The sequence below is a fragment of the Lissotriton helveticus genome, chromosome 2_1 (genome assembly GCF_964261635.1).
Source record: "Lissotriton helveticus chromosome 2_1, aLisHel1.1, whole genome shotgun sequence".
Lineage (NCBI taxonomy): Eukaryota > Metazoa > Chordata > Amphibia > Caudata > Salamandridae > Lissotriton > Lissotriton helveticus.
The window spans coordinates 1731839601-1731862713 of NC_136059.1; the positions used below are offsets into that span (position 1 = coordinate 1731839601).

A 23113-nucleotide genomic window follows, 5' to 3' on the forward strand; every position below is an offset into this window, starting at 1 on the left:
CACACACTCAGTCAGCAAATGGTCTCACACACTCAATAACTGAACTCTAGGCTAATTGTTTGTATATAAAATTATATCGTTGTTTATTTTAGAACCACAAGTAGGTGTAATAAATACTTTCTCAGAATGAGATGATGCAATAGAATACTTTCTAATAGCAATAGACTTTGGAATGCAATAGATACAGTTGTTGCAGTATGCAACACAAGTTAAACACAAAATAACATTGAGCTCAATGGGAAGTTTTAAGTAAATGCAATAAAATCACTTTACGTATGTTTTTCTTACTCAGGGCTGGATCCTGGATTTAGCCCTGGTGCATTTCCTGTAAACTGTTGAAAGTAATAGTTTTTGTTACACAGGCGAAGTTTTAAGGAATATTTGTAAGTTTTGCAAATTGACACTTAGAAGAAATTCTGGCATAAACCAGGCAATGTATTCCTATGGAGGAAAATTGGGTTAATAGTAAATCACGGTTACAATTACTTTTGAAGGTCAGTGCTGGGCACAAAGATCCAGCACTAGGGTCTCTCCTGATAGCAGGGGAGTAATTTCGTTTTTGTTGTTCGGACGATTTTTAAGGAATATTTTAAAGTTGCAAAACTCGACACTTAGAATAAATTCTGAGTGAAACCCCGCCAATGTTAGCCTATGGAAAAAATCATGTAATCGGTCTTTGGGTAAAAGGTAAGTTGAGAAGTTGTAGGTTAGGTAGGTACCCCAGAGGAGGGCACATGGGGCCGTAGGGCGCAGGGTGCAAGGGTGTCTTTTGGTGTCGGGAAATCTTACCCTCAGCTGGTCACGGTTGGAGGGGTCCCTGGTTGTGAGGCTGCAGGCGTCGTCAGGAGGGTCCTTGGGTGCCGGATTCGTGGTAACAGTCGCTGGGGGGACGTCCTCAGGGTCTTTGTTAACTCAGGCACAGGCCGGGCTCGGCGGGTGCAGAGTGTGCTGGATTCGCGGTTCCTGGCTGGCACAAGGGGTTGTTGCTGTTTGAGCAGAACCACTGCTTGTGGGAGTCCCAGTCTTTAGCTGAGCAAGGCAGTCAGGGTTTTCGAGGTTGCTGACCACAGGAGATGCCGGGGTTTTAGCAGGAGCAGGTTCAAGGATGGACAGGCCTGTAGGGCTGTGGCCAAGTCAGTTGGTGTCATCCTCTCGTTAGCAGCTGCACAGCAGGTCTTCTTTTCTTCTTATTCTTCTTCTTGTTTTAAAATCGGGATCTGAGGAAGGAAGGTTCAGGGTGCCCCTAAATATTACATTTAGAGGCGTTACAGGTAGGGAAAGATCAGGGACCAATGGGTCCCTTTCCTGGGGTAAGTACACCCCCTATACTGCCACTCTCCAGTGGGAGGGGGCAGGAGCCTAGTCCTGATAGGGTAGGGTTCCCCATTCTCAAGATGGCGGTAGCCCAGAGTTGTGCTTCACCTCGCCTCCCCCATCTGAGGGGTGGGGTTGGCAGAGGCTGGCACACCTCCTTTCCTCACTTAGGTTTTCCTGCCATTCTTCCTGCAAGAGTTGGGGCCAGAAACGGTGGGGGCACGTTGCTGAGTACAGCAAGTGGCCTGGAGAAGCTCACAAAGGCGGCATGCCTTTGAAGCTTCCCCTACCCATCCTGGGGAGGAGGCTTGGCACCTCGTCGCAGGATGAGCATTGGTTCAGGCCCCTGATAGTGGCAGGCTCTCATCCCAGGGGTCCAGAAACATGTCTGGTGGTGGCAGCCTCGGTAGCCATGCAGTCAGGACACTGGGAGTTGGTTAGGTTTCAGGGGGTATCTCTAACATGCCCTCTGTCGTGCATTTGACATTAAATCCCACACTGGCATTAGTGCGGGTTTAATGTGCTGAGAAGTTTGATACCAAACTTCTCAGTCTTCAGTGTAGCCATTATGGTGCTGTGGAGTTCTTAATGACAACCTCCCAGCACCATATACTCTAATGGCATCACTGCACTTGCAGTGCCCAGGAATGGCCCTGGGTACCATAGGGGCACAGGGCTCAAGCACCTGTGCCCACAACACCAGCACAGTGCACCCAGCTAGAAGGGTGACTGGGTATGCCAGGGCAGTATGTTTGTGGGCATGGCACACAGGGATGTGTGCCATGTCGACTCTTTGTTTAGTTATGCACCAAGACACTCAGCCTGCCAAAGCAGTGTGTGTGTGTGTCAGGGTACAGGGCCTCTAAGGGTGGCACAATAAGTGCTGCAGCCCTTAGGGGCCTTCTCTGGTCACAGTGCCCTGGGTACCTAGGGTACCATTTACCTGGGGCTGACCTGTGTCCAGAGATGTCAATTGGGTTGTAGTATTGGGGAAAGAACACAGGCCCTGGGAGCATGATTGGCAGGGACCCAGGGCACATCAAGTCAAATTGCATCAGAAATCTAGCAAAAAGGGGGGGGGGTACTGCAACAGAAACCCACTTTCTCACATGGATGGATTCAAAATGCAAATGATACATGAAAAGGCACAATGATGCAAAGGGCTGACTGAACGCTCTTCTATGTAAATATATATTTTATTATAATCCTGCTTTTTGATTACATGTGTGAAAAAAGAGGCAGCATCTGTGAGGCCTGCACAAATAACATGACTACTTGTGTCCTTCACTGAGAACCAAACACCCAATTGTAGCGCCTGACTCTCAGAGGGTAGCGTTGCAGAGCAGTCTAAGGCTTACTCAAGGGAGGTGGTGTGAGTTAGTAATTGCCATTTGCAAGTGTGCAGAAATAACACTCAATAATTGATTGTCCAGTCTGTACTTTGTTTTATGAATGTAAGAGTACATTTATTAAACACACACACTACTCAATACTATGCACCAATTTACAAATATACATAAGCTGTTGGAATTACTTTGTGACATTGCATAGCATCTCCACCCCTCCCGCAGAGGGGTGGGGTCTAGTACCACCACTCCCATGTATGCACATCATCTTGCTCCAATGAAATTAGTTGAACATAACCCGCAGCGAGGGCCCTTAAAACTAGCACCATCCCAGTGCCCCCCCCCCCCATTACCTCAACAAGCATTAAACGGGGGTACACCTGCCTTGGTGACACATGACCCTGACTGAGTATCTCCTACTGACCATAAAGTATGCACCTCTACATCTTAAGGGCTAACAGTCCGGGTTCTTCACCTAAGCACAGCAGCAAGAATACATGTTTACGCACACTTGAGAATGACAGTACTCAGCACATTTGGGTATCATTAGAATGCTTTGCAAATACAGCCCCTAAAGGCATCGCAGATGAAATCACCAGATTATGATTATGCATATACAGCAAGACACCCTAGCTGGAGTGTCTGACAACATAACCGCTCTTTGCTTATGACATCACCTCTACCATGTACTTCACATTAAAAACATGAACTTTAATCCCCATAAAAGAAATAACCATTAGGTAAATGCAGTTCTGATGCACTTACACCTCTTCATCTCTAGGGGATGCCCTTTTCCAGACATCCCCTACTCAGCCCTTCACTCCATGAAGCACTTTTCAATTCACCCTCAGCTGAAGGACAAAAGTTCCAGCCTAGGTAGGGTGAGGCCTTGAGGGGTTATTCTTTCCAATCCCCAAGACACTTAGGGTGGAACTTTTCTTTTCGTGCAAGGGGGAGACTGCACTTCTCCAGCAGCTCCCCCAGCAACTGCACATTCATGTGGTGGTGACCCCGTCCTTCGCAGATAAAACTCACGATCCACCTTCGGTGTTCAATTCCAATCTCCACCGTCCCTCTACCTTTTGTCCCCCTACACAAGCTGTGGGCCCTGAGGTTGCAGTCTTTGAAGAAAAAATTCTGCACGACATTGAGCAACTTGAACTGTCAGAACGTAAGCGGACACACTCCAACATGAGTAAAGCTGAATGGACAGCAGTCAAATATTTAGAAAACAACGACCTGTTGACAATCAAGCCGGCAGACAAAGGCGGCGCCGTCGTTGTGATGAACACTGTGGACTATGAGACAGAGATCATGCGTCTGTTGGGAGCACGACAGAATTACCAACCATTAGCGCGTGATCCCACAAATGAACTCACTATAATCACTACAATGGTGACAGATGCAAAGGAAAAGAAATGGATTACGGCGAAGGAGATGGATTTTTTAATCAATTCAAAACCTAGGACCCCGGCATTTTATATTGTGCCCAAGATTCATAAGGCACAATCTCCACCACCGGGTCGTCCTATAGTTGCAGGAATCCAGTCAGTACTGGAACCACTGTCGCAATTCTCAGACTTCTTTTTGCGTGAATGTGTCATTACCCAAGCATCATATGTACAAGACACAACTGATGTCTTAAACATCTTAGAGAGGTTAGAGTATGACCCCAACGAACAATTTTTGGTCACTATCGACATTGAATCGTTATATACGAGTATACCCCAGGAAGCCACGTTGGTGGCAGCAGCGCGGGCACTGGCGGCAAGCGAGTGGTTTTATGACACACCACAATCCTTTGTCCTTCAATGTATAGAGCTAGCTCTCACTCGCAATTTTTTTCAATACAAAGATCAGATGTAAATACAAATATCCGGTACCTCGATGGGGGCTACATTTGCCCCCAGTCTTGCCTGTATCTATGTTGGACAATTTGAAACACACTACATCGATCATCCTTCAAATCCTTACCAGAAGAACATCCGCCTCTGGAAAAGGTTTATCGATGATGTGTTATGTATATGGGAAGGCACAGAAAGTAAGTTGTTAACATTCTTCACATGGCTCAATAACTTGGACCAGTGTCTCAAATGTACTTGGCATTACAGTAGAGACACTGCAATATATTTGGATCTGGACATTGTGGCCCTCAATTATCAGCTTACTACACAAGTCCATAGGAGGCCTACAGATAAGAACTCACGGGTATGGAACCTAGATTGGCGGACAAAGACTGGGTCGAACTAATCTCAGGTTATGACATAATAATGTTTCACGAAACTTGGGCACCCTATGATTTGAATGTTATTGGGTTCCACTGTTATAATATAGCGGCTTGTAAATCGCATTTTGGCTGCGCTGTTGGAGGACTGTTTGTCGGTTTTAGCATTTTGGCTGGGGGAAACACAGGATTATTAAACAGGGAATGTTAACATTCAAGCTATTGAATATACACGACAGGCTGCTTTTGTTTTGATAAACGTTTACAATAATGACTTTATCTCGATCCCAAACAGGAATTTCCTAGCGCTTACTAAATTCATCTCCAACTTAAAGGACAGTCGGGGCAAAAGTGAGGGTCTTGAAATTATTTTAGGTGGTGATTTCAATGCCCAGATACAAAATAATAATTGGCAAGAAAAACAAGGGAAGGGGGATTTGGCAAACCAAAGGGGACAAGAATTGCAAAGTCTGTTAGATGAGCATATTCTCTCAAATATTATGGACTCTGGTCATAAGATCTCGTTACAGCAAGTACCTACGCACAGAGGTCGGATTAGTAGCTCTATTATTGATTTTATTTTTGTTTCCCCTGGTATGGCAGACCGTATAATATCAACAGATGTTTTAGCTACAGACTTTGGGGATCATAACCCAGTATCGGTAACTAGGAGGTTAGACCCCCGACCTGTTTTCTGTGTGACACAAGGAGCAAGAGACATAAGGGTCACCACAGACAAACTAAGGCTGAGATGGAAAAGGATAGACAAAGTTGGAATCACAAAGTCGCTGTTTATGGAAGAACAGACTTCAATAGATTGTTGCTTAGATTCCACCACTGACGGCCGGGTTATTATTTCCTGTTTTAGTAGAATATGCTCTACAGTTAGAACCCTGTTATCTATACCAGCAGGCCTAAGCCCAAAAGAACCTAGGTGGTTTGATAACAGCTGTTCTGTGGCAAATAGGAATTTACGTAAGGTTCTTGCGGAGATTCCTAGAAATAGTGCGAATGTGAGTGCAGCAAGGAAAATTTATAAACCAGCTGTAGAGAAACGGAGAGCTACACTTTTGGGCGAACGCTGGGAGACCCTGGCTGAAAATGCGGAAGGGAAGCTAAGTAAATTATTTTGGCCTGCAGTTAAAGAACTCCGAAATATGGGTCAACAACTTACCCCGATTAGCTGTACCATCTCTAGTGAAACTTGGGAATGCCACTTCTCTAAAATGTATGCCACTTCACTGAATAGTGAGAATAGGGAGGAGATACATGATTTGAGGCACTAAATAATCTAAATTTTAATTTGGGAGAAGTGGAAGAAGCTATCGCCCAGAGTCTGGGAAATAAAGCCCCGGGCCCAGATGGGTTACCCATAGACCTTATTAAATGGCAACCGGGTCTATGGGCCCCTATACTGGTGAATGTTTTTAATAGTCTGCCTAAAGCCAAAATGCCGGAAACTTGGGGTACTAGTATAATAGTCCCCATACATAAGAAAGGAGACAGGTCTGACCCCATGAATTATAGGCCCATTTCATTGTTGGATAATTCTCTAAAAATTTTGGGGCGTGTTATCTATAACAGGCTTACTTCATGGATAGAAGATAGTGGGATCCTGTCCCCATGCCAACTAGGATTTAGAAATGGGGTTGGTACAGTCGAACAATGCCTCAACTTGAAACTAATTACTGATAAATATAATATTGCACGGTCGGTTCCTATTTATTTAGCGTTTATGGACCTGTCTTCAGCTTTTGATTTCGTTAACAGGTCCAAACTCTGGTCTATTTTATTAGAGTATGGTCTGGATACTGCCCTGGTTCACTTTTTAGCTTTTTTACATACAGATTCAAAATCCAGAGTGAGAATAGGTATGGGTGGAGAATTATCAGGAACAATTAACATTGGTATAGGAGCTGGGCAGGGGTGCATTTTAGCACCCTTGCTCTTCATAACCTATATTAATGGCCTGAGTAAGTGCCTTGAAGAATCAACCCCTGACGTCCCGCTAATAAACGGTAAACCGGTATCTGCTCTTCTGTATGCAGATGATGCAGTACTATTGGGCCGAACACCTAACTCACTCCGTACCCTGGTTTTAAAATTTACCGATTTTATGGATAAGTTAGACTTGAGGGTAAATTTAAAAAAATCATTTATAATGTCTTGTGGGCCTGACAAGCGGCAGATTAACTCAATACAGGTTGGAGAAGGAAAACTCATTGGAACCCATAATTTTCCATACTTGGGAGTGTCCTTTGCTGCGAATGGCTCGTGGACTGGGCATTTGGCCCAGGCCACGAGCAAATTCTCAAAGGCCACTAACTCAATTTTAAGTCTTCCAAGACCAAAGAGATATGATGCTATTAAATCAATTGCAATTTTTTTTAAATTACAGTGTGTCCCGGTAGCGACCTACGGGGCAGAGGTATGGGGCATTGGGAAAAGTACCACTATCCAGCAAATAAAGAATAGGTTCTGCAGGAAATTGTTAAGTGTCCCAATTTACACATCTAATTTTATCGCACATAGTGAATTAAATCTTTCATTTGTATCAGATTTTGTTAATACTCGCCCAGCTCTATTTTGGCACTCGGTCTGGACGAATCAGTCATCAAAATTTACACAAGAGATAATAACTGACTGTTTAAATTGTGAAAGAGGTAGGAAGATCCCGCGGCTTCAATATGTGCATACTAGCTTGCAGGAAGTAGGTATGGGAAATATTTTTGTTAACCCAACTGAAGCTAGTAATGTTAAGAAATCTGAATTAAAAGAAGCACTGAAAGCACTTTATTTACAGAAAAGATTGATGATTGAATCGAGGAAAAGTACAGTCGCTAAGTATCTGAACATTGAGTTGCCTAAATGTACCTTTGCATTGTATTGAACATTATCACTGACTAGCTGGGAGAGAAGTTTATTATTTCGCCTAAGGGCCGGTACTGTGAGGTATCTGTTACATTTTCCTTTGGGTTACCAGCAAAACACAGCTAAAATTAGCTGCCCCTGTGACGGGCAAAGCACACAAAATGACCTGCACTTTCTCTTTTGTTGTAAACTTTATGTGAAATACACAAAATGGTTATTAATTCCGTTTTTTTTTAAAACATAGACCCATTACTTTGGAACAATCCTATCAGGCACTGTTAAATTTAGATAATGAGGAAATAATTTGTCGTATTGGTACCTTTTTAAATTTGCGGTTTGAGCACGTAAAATGATGGAAAATGTTTAAATTTTAACCTAACCTGTTCCTTTAATTGTATTTTATGGATAATAGTATTTAATGGAATATGTATTATGATATGTACTTTTATGAATTGAAAAATTTGAATAAAGATTCTTGAAATGAAATGAAATGAAACTCACTGTTGCATTATGGATCATTCCATCCTCGTGCACTCCGGGACAACTTACCGGTAGGGCAATTCCTCCGATATAGGAGAAATTGCAGCACCACAGAAAAATATGTGCAATCAGCCAGTGATCTGGTAGAAAAGCTGGAAAAGCGAGCCTACCCTAAAAAAGTTGTCAAGTCAGCATGGAAAAGGGCCCTTAACACACCGAGAGCAGCACTATTGGAAAGAAGCATACAGGACAAAGGAGAATGTATGCAGGTGGTCACCACGTTTGACCCGTTATCCACGAAAATCCGGCAGATCCTAAGAAAACATTGGCACTTTTTAAGTACCAACAATATCAAGATGCCACCTCCACGGTTTGCATTCAAAAGATCGCAAAATCTGAAAGACAGACTGGTACATTCTCGCACCAGACAAACGGCACCAGCAGCGGACAACCTAACTGGACATTACCCATGTGGTGGATGCTCTGTAAGTGGGCTCACTGGAAAGATCAAGAGTGTCCAACTAACCAGTGGAAAGACTTGGTATTTGAACAGCCTAACTAGTTGCAACACGGCCAACGTAATCTACCGCTTGACGTGCCAGTGTGGCCTTCATTATATTGGTTTAACCACGAGAAAAGTGAAGATCCGCATTCAAGAACATTTGAGTACTATTAAATCAAGCCGACTAACAATGAGACTGGTCGAACATTACAAGGAGTTGAAACACCAACCCAGAAAGATCTGTTGGGTAGTTCTAGAAAAAATCCGGGGGGACCCTACCAACATTGAGACTCGGCTAATAACAAAGGAAGCCCGTTGGATTTACCAGGAACAAGTGGATAGAAGAGGTCTTAATGACCTTATTGAATGGAATAAGGTCATCACACAATGATACAGTCACATTAGGAGGGCTCTCCTGAGCAATCCTTTTGCGGTCTTCTCTATCAGGGATGGCAATGTTCTAAACAGTGTTTCACTATATACATAGGTAATAATCACAGGTCCCTTTTCATAACCACTTTTCACAGCTATGTAAAACCTTAACACACAGGAGAATTAACCACACATAGTATCAGTATAGTGTATCCTTCCCTGCATGTGTATTTGGCACTGTCTGTTGTACATTACGTGACACCAGATTCCTTACTTGCCTTGGAAAGTGGGCACAGTGAATCAAATCAAAACAAATAACAACGACACACTGTGCTACATATATAAACTCTTTTAACACTTTTAGTTATTCGCAGAGTAACACCTTAAGTGTAGCATTGGCGTATTAGCACAGAAATCCCAGTATATATCTTGTTCTGGGCTTTCGTACGAGCGTTTTACCATTCTAAGATAGCCGCCAACTGACAATAGGCTCCCCGACGTCACACGCTCGGGACGCACGTACTGACGTGTTGCGTCACCGGGTCCATTTTATAGAACCGCAGTGAACATAGCCGTGCAGAACGAGAACGGGAGCCCGAGATAAGCTGAGACTGAATGCGGGTGACGGTAAGAGGAGTGACGGTGTGGGTCCTGTGCTGAATATAGTGGGGATATTTTAGCTAACATCAGAGGAGCACTTTTGTTTGAGAACGCGAGTCTGAGATAGACATTTAAAGCGCAAGGCTACTGTTATAGACCAGTAAACTAAGCCGCGCAGCCATGTCAGTGCATCCACGGCGGGTGCATCTTGACAATCAGTTAAGGCGCAAAGCAGAGGGGAGTGAGTGAACGAGTGGGCCCCTGGCCAGTTACCTAATTACTCATCCCTGTCACGATATGTTTTTAGGTTGACATAAAGCGACCGCATCACATAACGTGGATCAATTATTGAATGCGGGCATACGAATAACCACAGGTATGCCATCGAACAACCTTATGAAGGTAAACACGGCATGTCCCAGGCACAGTTGGTATACCAAAAATTGTTTATGACAAGGGCTATATATCTAACAGTGTCGCCTCTATGTTTTTATCTTTGTTGTTGTGTCTCTATGTGTCTATAGATTTAGACACTGGAAGAATCCAGAAATGTGTGGCAAAGGTAACCCCCAGCCCTGATGAAGTTGCCGACCAAGATTGACAGGCAACGAAACATGTTGGCTTCCCATATATTAAAACGAAGCACAACTGTAGAGTGTAGGTTTTAATTAGGAGTAGGTACCCAGCACAGAATAAAGATTATCAGATAGCTAGGGATACCTAACCCAGTTTTTAGCATTGGTAGAGTGCCGGATAGCGGCTCTCACACCCTTGGGGGTTGAGGTGCACATGTATGTAGCTAGGAATCACCACTATTTGAGTTGTTTATAATTATTTTCCTTTTACATCATTCTTTGCAACTTTTCTTATTTTTGAGTTGGAAGGAGCTGATGATGATAAGAGGAACAAACTGATGAGTACCAGTCAGCAGTTCCCTGGTGGTTGCTCCCGTGAGGTTCCTTCCTCCCTCTCACACATTTTTCTACATCTTTTCTACATCTTGTAGATTGCCTGCATGATATTCAAGCAGACGCATATAGACACACAGGTTTTTTTTTTAGAAGATATGAAGAAGGCCACTCTGTTGATAGAAAGAATATCACTATTAGATTAAATAAACTCTATATTAGTGACTATCACAGTTGATGACAAAATTATTGCTTATATTGATTAGGGCCAGGTTATATTTGTTGAATATCTAGTTGATGTCATCAAGAGGCTGTACCAAAAGAATTATGCACAGGTCAGATATGGCAAACATGTGGAGGTGACAAAATCTATACCAGTCACGAGAGAGGTAAAACAGGGTTGTGTTCTTGCCCCAACCCTGTCCCTAATATATTAATAATCTGGTAGCCCAAATAGAGAAGTATAATCATGACAACCTGAGTTTAGCAGGTATGACAATCCCAGCCCTCCTGTTCGCTGACAACACTTTACATATTAAGACCTTTCAGGTAAAGATGGGGTGTGAACACCTGTGGACTAACCTGGGAGCTATGACCGGTTTATCAAAGGCTGAATTTAAGGGGATGTACTAGAGGTATATAGATAGAGATATGAGTAGGAAGAGGAGTTTGGGCCCTTTGATACTAGCCTTCTTGGAATCCAAAGATAACTTCCATGTGGAAGAATATATGGATTCCATTGAACCCCCATTGGCAAAAACGTTGTACATCAAATTTCGTTTCGGGATTCTACCTCTGCGCACTTTCACTGCTAACTGGAGGCTTCATGACAGCGATCCAAAACTGACCTGCCCCTTTTGTCCCCAGGTAAAAGAATGCATTAATAACATATTATTTTTTCTGTCAGCGCTATTCAAACAACAGAAAGATGTGGCTACTTCCACTCTGCTGGAGTATGGGGATTGTTTCCAATATCCTTAGATCCAACACAACACCCTTGACCGTGTTCACGTTGCCCCGCTTTTTAATGGGAGAATGGAGAATCAGACAGGGTAGCATTTGCCCTTGAGAACTGTATTTCATTGTCTATTGTTGTAGGTAACCTGATCCGTATAACATTTTAGCCCCACCCTCAAATTTATTGACCTTTCCTAATGAGTTGCTACTGGAAGCCAGAAGTACAAACCAATGGCTCCAACTGAGCTGTGACATTTAATGCATAGTAATGTTTTTTGATTAAGTTGTTATATAAGAAATGTTCATCAATGATTTTCATCATGGTCTTAAGGATTGTATTGATTTTGTGGTTTTAAAGTTTTTAGGTGAACTGTATCCATGTGTACTTTTATGGCAGCATTTGATGAATAAAGAATATGATGAATTCAAATAACACATACAAGTGATCAGTTGGCAACTGATATGCACCATGGTGCAAGGGTGCCTGCTTTCTAAGCAGGATTGTTTTTGCACAGGAAGGGACGCCTTCCTGCACAAAAACAATGCTGAGAGGCATCTTACTCTTTCTATGTGTGCTGCAGAATGCAACACATAGAAAGACGAAGTAACAAGGAGAAATAAAGACATTTCCCCTTGTTACCCCTAACCTGGGGAGGTGTAGCATTTTGCTGCATTCCCAAGTCTACCAGTAAGGATAAATCTGAGAATGTGCCAAAATCCATGGGTGGATGCATGGAAACACCCATACGCCACTTATGGGACAACTTCCTGGGGCAGAGTAACGCATGGCAGCGATTTGCCCTGTGTGGCGCTACTCTATGAGCCATAGGAGTAAAATAAGTCTTCTTTTGTACCCCAGAGACAGAGGATATGCAACACATGATCTCCTTCCTCTCAACATTCAATCTGCAGTTACTAGAAATAGAGTTCATTCCCCTGCTGGAACTCCAATGGGCACATAGGGTGTAGGCACGCAAGCAATACACGAGAGACTCACCCAGACAGATCATAGCAAGCTTGCTTCATTACCAACATGCAAAAGTGATTATTTAACCATCAAAATAATATGGCCCATACAGTTACAAAGGCATAAAGTCTTGCGGACAGCTGATTTTTCATGCAATCCCATATTCCACCGCAGACATTTCTAGCCCTACAACCACTTTTTTAACCACATCGCTGCGGCGGCTATTCTGCCGCAGCGCTAAGGGGGCGGGGGGCCGCGCGGCGGGCGCATGCTGGTGACGGAATTGTTCCGTCACCAGCCGCGGTTGAGCTATGCTCATGACGGAGCGGTTCCGTCATGGCCCCGCCCGCTCAATAGAACGCGCTGCGCTGCCGCAAAATCAGCGCCGCGCAGGCGCGACGGGCGGGGCATGACGGAACCGCTCCGTCATCAGCACAGCGCCACCGCGGCTGGTGACGGAGCGGTTCCGTCACCAGCATGGAACCGGTTAAAAGCTAAAGTTTCGAACAGGATTACTGGAACCAGAGATCATGCTCGCTATGGCAAATGGCAAAACTAGAGCGTTCCTATACCTGGTAAAACCCGAACAACAGCTAGAACATTTGTACCCTCCACCTGGGAATATGTGTACAAACACCCGACCACTACACTTGGTATATACTAGAGAATGAAGAATGATCCCTTGGCACAGGGACACAGATACAGTCCACAAACAGACACCTCCCTCCTAACCCCAGGCAGGGATAAATCACGCTCACCGTTCAAAAAAAAAGGTCCCCAGTCTTGGCGTAATGTCTCGAAATAATGCATAAATAGAAAATTGCCCAGTCACATTTAATGGGGAATCCAATAATAACGGATGTATGACGTTACTCCGCATACCGTTACAACTACCTACCATTACAACGCGACCATTACAACGCATACCATTACAACGCATAGCGCTTTGGGGTGCTGGATAGTGGTAAGTATAATTTACTATTCTAACTCCAGTCCCCGTGGACCCTAGGGAAGGTGTTGGATAGTAAATTATACCATTCCCTATCCTATAGCGCCCCCCAGCGCAATGCGTTGTAATGGTATGCGTTATAAAAGTCGCGTTGTAATGGTAGTGCGGAGTAACGAATGCGTTGTAACAGGTGCATACCAATAATAACAGGCCACCAACACGACAACATCCTTCTTCATGAGTTCCTCATGCTTTGAATGTGAGAGGAATAGCCAAGACTAAAATCTTTCCTGCCACATGCCACAACATAACCAATTTACTGAAATCTGCGACCATAATATGAAACATTATGACGATACGGAACTGTCCGTCTGTTTGGTCAATGTGTCTGCACTAACTCACTTGATTATTAGAAAAAAATATGGTCTTATTTAGGTACTGAGGGGCAAATCTACAAGGAAGTGCTGCAGCGCGGCAACGCAAGCCCTTTGGCTGTGCCACGTTGCAGCACTTCCTAAGCACAGGAATGTGACATATTAACAATTATGTTGCATTCCTGTGCTCTCCCCTGCGCTGGCGCATAAACTGCAGCCAAGCGCCGGCGCAGGCACCCTTGCACCATTGTGCAAGGATGCCTGCGTCATGGGGAGATTGTTTTGTGCAGGAAGTGGCACCTTCCTGCACACACCAATCACCACAGGCATTTTCCTCTTTGAATGTGTGCTGTAGAATGTAGCACGCTTCGAAGGAGGAAAAAACGAGGAAAAATAAAAACATTTCTCCTCGTTGCACCTTGGTACGTCTTCCCTGGGGAGGCATAGCATTGACACACATTTCCAGATTTATGATTCCTCATAAATATGGAAATGTGTCTTGTTCCATGGGTGTTGCGTGGGAACACCCACAGCACCAACCATGGAACGCCCCTTCCACGCAAAGTGCTGCGTGTGAAGGGGCCGTATTTACAAGGAGAGGAAAAGTCATGCAGGGTGGCTTTTCCTCTCCTTGTAAATATGGATAAGTGAAATGCGCCTCCAGTACGTCACAAAAAGTGACGTCCTGGTGGTGCACTGGGGTGGAAATCTTCCCCTAAAAGACTAGATATAGTCCTACTGCCCGGAACTCATCTCTCTGAGTCGGCAAAATTGAAACAAGACTGGATGAGGAGAGGGATCTCCTCCTCGGGCTCATTGCACTCAACAGGATGAATACAAGAAACATCCACCACCAATAGGAATAATGAGGTGGTTATCCTCATACATACTCGTAGTTCAAGTACAAAAGAATTGGATCGATGAAGCAGGATGATAAGTCTTTGACCGACTGAAATTCATGGACAGTACCATAGTGATTGACTCTATTTATGCCCCCCACAGGTGCTAAACCTACCTGGCTCTCCACATGGAACAAACTGCTCACTGAATTTGGTACTAGCAAATGAATAATTAGGGGTGATTGGAACATGATTTTTTATTTTTTTATTTTTTTTTTTATTTATAAATCTTTTTAATATTATAACACAAGAGGAAAAATATACATATCGGGTGTCATTAAACAAAATATAGCACAGCTGTGGACGGGCAAATGAAGTGTCAAAATAATGTACAGTCATAAGCAACAGAAAAATCAAATGTAGCGTGAGTCAGAAGCAAATCAATTAGATAGCAATGACCGTAGACACCCATCAACAGCACCCGCCCACCAGGAGTATAGGATGTACGGAGCAAACATGTGACACCCCGATATGTTTAGGCAAGAATCAGGAGAATACGCCACAGCCCTTGTGAAAAAAGGAAAGGGGAGATAGAATGGTCATAGAAAATAACAAAGGAAAAATAAACCCCCCCCCCACAACCCCCCACCCTACACCCCTGCAGATGGCTACGACCTAACCCCACTAGCAGCGTGCCTGTCGCCCCCTAAACTACACCCCAAGGAAGGGAAAAAGTTGGAAGAGGAGAATATAACAAATCAATTCGAGCTCCCGGAGTCTCATCCCCCCGCCAAGAGCAGACATTCCTTGCCATAATGTTAAGCAAATTATAGCAAATCAAGAGGCATTTCGTAGGGGAGCCGCAAGCAGAAGAAGGACTAACCCGCCCGATCCCCGGCACTATAGAGGCAGCAAATCCCGTCCCGAACACATCAGACACTTAAATATCAAATACTCAGAACCACGTCTGGCCTTCACTCCCACAGATATAATCCAGCAAAAACAAAAGAAACATTGCATCAAAGTCTAGTCAGGTTTAGCCCCAACCCTCACGTTCCTACAACAGCAAGAGCCAATACAATAGAACAATTTACAAGGGACAGAATCAGCCTAAGACAATGTATCGCATATCCCCCACAGCCCTAAAATCAGAAAATGTCAACACGGAGGAAGCAGCAGTTATCCTTGTCCAGTCTTGCATATACCGCCAAAGCCCACCAAATTACCATTCTCCAAGTCCATAGCTGTAGGGAATCGGAATGCCAAGGCAAGCCCAAACAGCAACACTTTTGCAACACTTTGATGCAACCGGACCTCATCCAATCCCGTTTCCTGCAGGTACGGTGGACCCAATCTGGCACAGAAACATGTCTTCCACACTTCCTTCGGCAGAGTAGCGCAGGGGGAGAATGTCTCAATGTCCAAACACAGCTGAAGTAGCACCAGAGTCACTAGCAACATGACGTGGAGAGAAGTTCCATCGCTCAGTTCCAATCTAGAGCCTACAGGTTGTCCAAGGCATCCGACATCGCGGGCTTGAAATGGCACGAAGACCAGTGTCTCCGGCCCTCCGGTATCAGTGACGGACGCCATCTTGTTACATCTGGGTATTGAGTAAGGCATCTCGCTGTGCATCAACGGTCCAGCCGATCTCATTCGCCCAGCCGCGAGAATAACATCATCCATCTTACTCCCCAATGATTGGGCATCCTGCTCCAAGGTGTCGTGAAGGGCAGCTAGGGCAGCCATAAGATCGCCAAGGTGTAGTTCTGCCCCGTGCCCCCCCTTTGTCATGCTCCCCCTCTTCATATGTCCCGCATTAGGTCGAGACTCAGTCTCCCAGAAGCTGCACTCTACCCTGCCCACTATACTCCGGGGCAGCACGACTCTGGAATGGGGCCGAGGCACACACAGTGGGGCACCGGGCATCATGGAACCACCGTCAGGGTCACCAAAACCGATTCAATGTGACCAGATCGCGGCCACCGATGGAGTCAGCCCTGCTCGATCGCGGCTCGGCGCAAATTCGGGATCCTCCCGCCGAAAGCGGGACGAGTCTCAAAGCACTTCCCGGCGGCGAACGAGCAAAATACTAGTAACCACTTGATCCACACAGGGGCACAACGACAGGCTTGTCCTCGATTCGTGCCTCCAATCGGTCAGTGTGAGCGCCGAGAAAATCGGTCATTCCCTGCCACACCGGAGCCGACCGGTCCCTCCCAGCCTCCAGTGGCCGCTGTTGTGCTCTTGGTGACCGGCCTTACAGTCCAATCGAGGCCCCTGTCATAATGCTGCTGCGGGCCGCAGACGTCGTTGGCTGTTTCTCCCTTTATAAAGCAGGCACAATTCTCGGGATTGCGCCATCGATGATCGGTCGTGTTCATGTACCCATTTATGCCATTTTGCTTCAGGATAATAAGCAGGATGTAAGCACCGGAGGAGATGGTACCCGGAGCCGAGGGACTAGGCGGCCATCGCGGTCGCCGGCTTGGCTCCTCCCCCTGGAACATGATTTTAGACCCTCTTGTGGATACAACTGGCAGCCGGACATCACGGAGAGATGACAGGGGCACACCACTCACTGTTAGACCTTTAGCACTCATTGCACTAAACAGGAAAACAATTTAAATACCTCTCACCAGCCCACGGCTCTGAATGCAGGATATATTTCTATCCACTAAGCCCAAAGATACCCTCATGTAAGATTAGAGTGAGTAATATCTCGGACCATCAGCTAGATTCATCATTATCCAGTTTTGCGAGTCCTTAATAGCGATTCATAAGGAATCGCTATTAAGGACTTGCAAAACGGGATTCATGTAGGAATTGCAAAAAATATTGCGATTCCTACATCTTCCTTATTTGCGATTAGCAAATTGCTAATTGCAAATAAGGATACGATTTCAAGGGTGCCAGGGGTGTCCAAAGGACACCCTGTAGCACCCCTGAAAAGCAAATGTAGCCAGATGTTGCGCACACACATGCCCAAAGGACATGTGTGTGTGTAACATACCACTCAGAAAAATGCACTAAAGAGCATTTTTCTGAGTTTTCGCTATTTACCACGAAGTCTGACTTCGTGGTAAATAGGGGCCAGGAATAGCGAATTCGCAAATTGAAAATGGTTGATGAATTGCATTTAAGGAATCTCAAATAGAGATTCCTTAAATGCAATTCCTCGCAAATATGCGATTTCGCAATTAGCGATTTTTGCATTTTGGATGATGAATCCCAAATGCACAAATTGCACTCGCAAAGGGCCAGATTCTCAGAATCTGGCCCTTTGCGAGCCGAATTTTCTTTGATGAATCTAGCTGCATGTGTCTATTCTCCTTACGTTAGACCTGCAACTGGTCTGACCTGAAGCACAAAAGTGGCAATTAAACGTCATGAATCTTAAGTAATAGAAAAAGAAATGATAGGATCGAATCTGTGAATATCTGGATGTTAAAGTCTGTGCAAACTCCCCACAACTATAGCGGCCAGTGGGGAAAGCCTACTTAAGGTGAATGTTCATGAGGGATTTGAGTGCCTTGGGGAAGCTGTACCAGACAGATCAGTCTAGAACTTGAGATCTGCACCATGTAGACTGTATACCATGCCAAGCCTTCCCCAGCCCTTCTACAGTACTTAATTAACAAAAAAGTCCAAACTCAATACTATGCCGACATCAACAGCAGACGAGGCCCCGACTCACATGAAAAGAAAAACCTATGAACATGTTGAAAACACACAATGCCTCGTAGCATGGTAACTGAGGCAAAGAGGGGCCCAATTGATTATTTCAGACAAACATAATGCTGCTAGTACAACTCTGTCACATCCTACAACCAAGATAAATAACATTGCATACTTTTACACTAATTTGTATACCACTAACTGCCCAGAAGTGTTCTCTGGTGAAGAAACTTTTGTGAATAAAATAGAGATTCCGACATTATAATTACAATTTAGTGAAAAACAATGGGGCATATTCTCAAGCCCCTATCGCCACCACAAAGTCACTTTCAGTGACGTTATTGTGGTGATAGGGGCTTAGCCCTATTCACAAGGCAGCGATAAGCCACCTTAAGTGGCTTAACGCTGCCTTGTGAATAGGGCCCACCTCACACTGTTTTTAGCGTGAAAGGGGCATGCAGTGGGTATTGCGGTGGGCGTTCCATCGCAACACCCATTGAGTTTGACGCTACCTCCTATTCAAGGGCAGCGTAAATAGGAGGTAGCACCAAACTTAAGACCAGGAAAAATCTGGTCTTAAGGTGGTGAAACGAGGAGAAATTATTTATTTCGCCTCACTTTTGCTTTTTCCATGTGTGCTGCCTTGTGCAGCACACATGGAAAAGCAACATACTATGGTTTGTTTATGTACGGGAAGGTGTCCTGTACATAACAAACCATGGCATGTTGAAGCACCACACATGTAAGTTACAAACTAGGATTTTAGGTTTGTTCATGTGCAGGAAGGGACCCCTTCTTGTACATAAACAAACTTCCCTGCTTGCAGACACCCATGCACTCTGGAGCAAGGGTTCCTGCGCTGGCTCTAGTTGTGAAACTTAGCACCATCACAGGGGGAAACGCAAGGCTGCACCATGTCCTTGAGAATAGGGTGCAACCTCCCGTTTCCAAAGTGACGGAGAGAGGTGTTAACCGCATCGCTGCTAGAGTGATTCCCCTGCTGTGCTGGACAGCAATAAAAACGGGTGTGGTCATGACGAGCTCAGCTCGTCATGAGCACAGGAGCACTGTACTGCATGACGAGCTGAGCTCGTAATGAGCATGGAAGGGGCTAAGCCAAGAAGGCTAACGCCTCTCTCCGACACTTCATTGAGAATATGGCCCTGTATCTAGAAATAACAGAAAGGGAAGAGGCGATAAAGGCCATGGCGACAGGTAACCTCCATAGAGAGTACAGCTTTCCGTTTGAAGTTTTATAAAAGTACACAAATGCATTCAATCCACTCTTGTCAGGGATCTATTGAGAGGCCATAGAAATATGCTTACTTCACCTAGAATGTAAATACTTATCAAAATATTCGCTACAAGACTTAATAAAGTGATACACTTTTTAATTCACGAAAATCAGGCCAGATTCATACTGCAGTGCGGCTCCTGGAGCCTTACTCAATCTTTGATGCATTTACTCTGTCAAATTAGACAAATAAAAGATGAAAGGGTATTATTACCTTTTGTGGCAGAGAAAGCGTCTGACTGGGTGGAGTGATGATATATATTCACAACCATGTGATAATGTGGAGTTGATGAAAGCAATGGTCTAATGGTTGTATACTAACCCTTCTGCACAGGACCCATTTTTGGCAATTCTGCGCTTAAGTAAATTAATAATGATAATAATAACTACAATGGCTTTATCTCAGAAACCATATTGATAACTAGGTGCATGAGATATGGATGCCCATTATCTCCACCGTTGTTGCACCTAGATTTAGAACCCTTGGCCATAGCCATCCGTTCATCAACAATAGTGGCAAGAATCACAACGGCAGCTGGAGAATTTACATTGATCTTATACACAAATTACATCTACTATCATCCACTATCATCTCTATGCAGACGACACTCAAATCTACCTCAAGGTTGCCTCCACTCACGATCTCTCCATCCTAAGCTCTACTCTCGACTCCATTCAACACTGGATGTCAACTCATCAACTGTTTCTGAATCCCTCCAAAACTGAATTCCTCCTCCTCTCCTCCTCACTCTCTCCTCCCCCGGTTCAATCATGGATGGATCAGATGAATCTACTTAACAATAAACCCATCATTGTCGACAGCGCAAAATCCCTTGGTGTCATACTCGACAAAAAACTCAATCTAATCTCCCACATCAATTCCATTGCAAAGTCTGCTCGATACCAACTGCGCCTTCTTTGGGGAATTCACCGCTTTTTCCCGGAGCAGGACCTTAAAACCCTGGTACAATCGCTGGACCTCTCCAGACTGGACTACTGCAATTCTTTTCTTACTGCCTCCCCAAATCCCACTTGTCCCCCCTTAGATCTGTTCTCCATTCAGCAGCTCGTTTTATTTATGGGGCCAAAAAAAGCGACCACATCACACCGATGTTATCCACCCTCCGCTGGCTTCCCATCAAGGCTAGAGCTATCTACAAGACTACCTGTATCACCCACAAAGCCTTGCACTCCTCCTCTCCTCGCTACCTGGCGAATAAACTGAAACTCCCTGGAGGCTCTAGACCATCACGTAATGCGGAAAATCTGCTTGAACCTCCCACTTTCAAGAAGGAAAGATCGATAGCCCAATCCTTTTCAGGCAACGTGGTGAGAATCTGGAACTCACTTCCGCCTCAGCTCCGGACCACCACCTCCTCCCAGGTCTTCAAAACGGACCTCAAAGTTCTCCTCCTCCAAAGACACCTCCAAAAGTAACTCACGCCCTCTCTATTATCTGAAGGAAGACCTCCCATTACTGAAAACTCTATTCTCCATGACGATGGAAGTGCCTTCGACAGTGTGTTTGTGTGGTTGGAGTGTATGCGATTTATTGCAGTATTATCCTTGTACCTGTGTTTGGTACTCTTTTGTAACATGCACACCCCACTTTTCTCTTGTAACACACTGTTTGCTACCTCTCACATTTTGTTTGCTTTTGATACTTGCACAAGTACCACCGTTGCCTACGTAACGTTTGTTCTTGTGCCTCAGTGTCTAGCATATATTTCAGTATATTACCTCTAATTGTACTTTGTTTTCTCTTGTAACCTGCACACTTGTCACTCTTTCCTCCTGTAATGCACTATTTGCTACCTCATGTATTTTGTTTGCTCACAATTGTCACATTTAGCTCATGTAACTTATCGTCTGCTTTTGTAATTTGTTCACTTGTAATTTTCTGTTCCTATTGTGAAGCGCTCTGACGCCTTCGGGTAAAGTCCGCGCTATATAAAAACGCATACATAAAATGTTGCCTAACCGATGCATGCCAATACCCTCATTGTTCATACAGCTCATCAATGATTTCTCACTCTTCTCTAGGTATAAATTAATTTATTAGAAAAAACAAAAATAGAGCTCAGTCAGGGGAAGTCACTGCAACTCTCCTTTTGGGGTAGAGGCCAAACCATCCAAATTGTGCTGGATCTGGATTTGACTATGTATTTGGAATGATGCCCTTTAAAATCCCAGCTGCTAACCTAAACATGATTGATTCCCCTGTATGGAAATGTGTCTGTGATCAGACACCACCTCAGCTTGCCTCACAAAATCTGTATGCTGCTGCTACCTCTGGAGACCTATGCTTACCACATATACATACTATAGGGCACATTATCTTTACAAAGTCAACTATCATCTAAACCCTCAAAAGGAAACTTCTGCATGGCCAGAATTGAGCAGCGCCTACATTATGGCATAAAAGGAAACAAATCATCATAAGACTACCAAACTGATTTAATCTGAAATGCACAATATATTGCTATTGATGCAAAAATGTCCTGGAGAAAACAGTTTCTTACATTCCAAACTAACCATAGACAGTTCACCTTTTCTATGGCAGGACTGGGGCGCTAAAGGGATAATGATATCAGACCTAATAATAATAGAGAGCATTTGCAAATATTATGTCTGAATTTAAGCTATCTTGTACCCAGTTTTGGGGGTACCTACAAATGAGACAATGACTACAAACCCAATTGGGGACAGAACCCTGGCCACAGTGCACGTGTTATGTTATTACACAGACTTATATCAAGCATGGCTCTCTCTAGGAGGGCTTCCTAGTGCACCTAATGCAAACAACACTAAAAGACACAAGGTCAAGAAACTTAGAACAGACAGGTCTTAAGATGGTTCCTGAATCTAAGATAATTGGTATTGCTTCGCAGTCTGGTCAGACGTTTATTGCATAGGCTAGAACCCGGAAAACGCAAAGAATATATCATAGGGTGAGAAGGCTGGAGCAAAGAAGTAATAATAGGCATGCCCAAGTTATTAAGAATGCGGTGAGTCACGCATAAAGCCATAAATTGAACTGACTTATCCATCTGAAGCCAATGCAGAGTTGATACAGAGTGTATTCACCGCAGATGGCATAACATCCCTGAAGAAACATTTAGAATGCTCTGCAATTGCTTTTTACCATTTTTCGTGGAGCCCAGATATAGGATGTTACAGTAATCTAGGTGTGAAATTATTAAGGCCGTTACAACCGTCCTCTGAACTCAAGGAGAGAAAAAAGCCTAGAATTTTCATCAGGCTTCTCAGCAAACCAGAACAAGCAAGTTTTCACCACTTTGATCTGTGATTCAAAGGACAACTTGTTGTCAACCCAAACTCACACATTTTTAACTGCTGGTTCAGGAGCCTGAGGTTGTCCCAATACATTAAGCCACCAGAGAGGTCCCCACTCCAGAGAGTGTTTGCCCATGGTTA

General features: G+C 44.4%; 1 protein-coding gene across 1 annotated transcript in view; it reads right to left on the reverse strand.

Annotated features, from left to right (window-relative positions):
- Positions 1-23113, reverse strand: part of CASP6 (caspase 6) — a 215652-nt gene that overhangs the window by 53651 nt on the left and 138888 nt on the right. The window lies entirely within an intron of this gene.